The 2,857-nt window shown below is 39.6% G+C and overlaps 1 pseudogene; it reads left to right on the top strand.

Annotated features, from left to right (window-relative positions):
* Positions 1 to 322: 322 nt before the first annotated feature.
* LOC100756978 lies at positions 323 to 1,478 on the top strand (annotated as a pseudogene).
* The last annotated feature ends 1,379 nt before the right edge of the window (positions 1,479 to 2,857 follow it).

Genomic DNA, 2,857 nt, shown 5'->3' with positions numbered 1-2,857 from the left:
CCCTAGTCTGTTTTCTTTCCGCAGTTTCAATGACCATCATTGAACCACAATGCAAGAATTTATTAAATGAAAGTGTTCATGAATAAGAATTTCACAGCCTTTACACTGAAGTTCTGAGTACCGTGATGTAACACCGTGACTCATTCCACTCAGACACACAGGGAATCACACACTTGTGCACTGTAACCACGCTATGCAGCAGCCATTTTGAGAATAAGAGCAGCTGTCCCTGGTGTGATTCCATCCTGCGTGTCTGTTCTGAGGAGCAGTAGGCAGTTTCCTCTGTCTGATATCTCGCACACCGAAGTGCGTGTCCCCACCTCATGGAAGACTCGATGGACATGGACATGAGCCCTCTTAGGCCACAGAACTACCTTTTCGGTTTGTGAACTAAAAGCTGACAAAGATTATCACTTTAAGGTGGATAATGATGGGAATGAACACCAGTTGTCACTAAGAACGGTTAGTTTAGGGGCAGGAGCAAAAGATGAATTACACATCGTAGAGGCAGAAGCAATGAACTATGAAGGCAGTCCAATTAAAGTAACGCTGGCAACATTGAAAATGTCTGGACAACCAACAGTTTCCCTTGGTGGCTTTGAAATTACACCACCTGTGATCTTATGGTTGAGGTGTGGTTCAGGGCCTGTGCACATTAGTGGACAGCACCTAGTAGCTGTAGAGGAAGATGCAGACTCAGAAGATGAAGATGAGGAGGATATAAAACTCTTAACTATGTCTGGCAAGCGATCTGCTCCTGGAGGTGGTAGCAAAGTTCCACAGAAAAAAGTAAAAATCGATGAAGATGAGGATGATGATGATTTTGATGATGAAGAAACTGAAGACAAAGTTCCAGTGAAGAAATCTGTATGAGATACCCCAGCCAAAAATGCACAAAAATCAAACCAAAATGGAAAAGACTTAAAACCATCAACACCAAGATCAAAAGGTCAAGAGTCCTTCAAAAAACAGGAAAAAACTCCTAAAACCCCCAAAGGACCTAGTTCTGTAGAAGACATTAAGGCAAAAATGTAAGCAAGTATAGAAAAAGGTGGTTCTCTTCCCAAAGTGGAATCCAAGTTCATTAATTATGTGAAGAATTGCTTCCAAATGACTGACCAGGAGGCTATTCAAGATCTCTGGCAGTGGAGGAAGTTTCTTTAAGAAAATGATTTAACAGTTTGAAATACTCCGTCTTACTTAATTTCTATAACAGTTGATATATCTGGCTATCCTTTTTATAATGCAAAGTGAAAACTTTCCCTACTTTGTTTGATAAATGTTGTCCAGGTTCTATTGCCAAGAATGTGTTGTCTAAAATTCCTGTTTAGTTTTCAAGGATGGAACTCCACCCTTTACTTGGTTTTAAGTATGTATGGAATGTTATGATAGAACATAGTAATAGTGGTGGTCAGATGTGGAAATGGTAGGGAGACAAAAAGATACATGTGAAATAAACTCAGTAATTTAATAAAGTAGCACTCTTTCTATTTGCTTATTAAAAAAGGAGCAGCTGTCATAAACTTCACTGTGGTGTTTGTGTTCCAAGCATCTTATTTTACTCAATAATGGTCTCAAAGTACAGGGAGTAGGGACACCTGTCATTTCCCTGTATATCACTATAATGCTCCATTTTTATTATATTATTTCCTGTTGGCTTTACCAATCTTAATATAACTGTACTTTTCCATGGTACATATATATGCAGAAGAAAGAAAATACAGGATCCAGTACTACCCAGTTTCACACCTATACCCTGGGCCTCCATCAGGGAATGGAGAAGAACAAATGCTGGTATAGCTATAATCCATCACTTTGGTTACAACCCATAAGAGTGGTAGAATGAAACATAAGATTTGAATGCATGTGACATTTGAAAAGTTTTCCTTTAAATTATAAAAGATGTTAAATAGTTGATATCAAGAAATACTTTAAAACTTTAAACATATGAAATAGCAAAACAAAGATTGAAAAGCCAGTAATCTCCTCACAGAACACTAAGGGAAAATACTAAATATATTTTTAGATTTTTATCAGCTTTTTGTCAGAGTATTGAGTTCTATAATGGGAACCATATTTTTGATATATTCTATTTCTGAGCTTAGATTCCCAAGCCAAGGACAGATTTATATGAAATCCCAGAATATGATATGGCATAATTTCATAAATAAAGCTTAGAAAAGATAACACTTCATGATTCCAAAGTACTCATCCCCAAATAGAATCTCAGCACACATGGGATCCATGAAGATAGGAGAACTAAGGACATGAGGTGCCCATTTTCAGAGGTGACAGAGCCCCAGCGGTGAGAGCTGGGACTCACTTGCAAGAGTTATGCATGGGGTGACTAGCACACATCTTATAATAACACCCTGCATCCATGTCTTTGTCTAGAAGGAACATAGGTGAGGGCCAAGATAGCCAGATGAAAAAAAATGGATTTCCCTTCCTAGTTTACTGTGGAAGAGCATACTTCCACATTCTGACATTCCTCGGGGCTCTGAGCTGTGATCACTGTACCATATGCTGCTCATAGGCTGGGTGTTAAGGAACAAACTGATAATGAGACACTTTGACTCTCCTAGACCCAGTCTTCATGGATATCTTCCCCGAGTTCCAATGACCACACACACACACACACACACACACACACACACACACACACACACACACAGAATGAGACAGACAGACAGACAGACAGACAGACAGACAGACAGACAGACAGACAGACACAAACACATGTAGACACATGCAGAGAGACACACAGAGACATATGCACACACATACACACAGGCACAGATACACACAGAGAGGGGGTCTCGCACACACATGCCAAGCCCTTCTGAATCCCTTTCTT

Source organism: Cricetulus griseus, assembly GCF_003668045.3.
Source record: "Cricetulus griseus strain 17A/GY chromosome 1 unlocalized genomic scaffold, alternate assembly CriGri-PICRH-1.0 chr1_1, whole genome shotgun sequence".
NCBI lineage: Eukaryota > Metazoa > Chordata > Mammalia > Rodentia > Cricetidae > Cricetulus > Cricetulus griseus.
The sequence above is the reverse complement of the archived record's forward strand: the minus strand, read 5'-3'. Positions and strand labels throughout refer to the sequence as shown.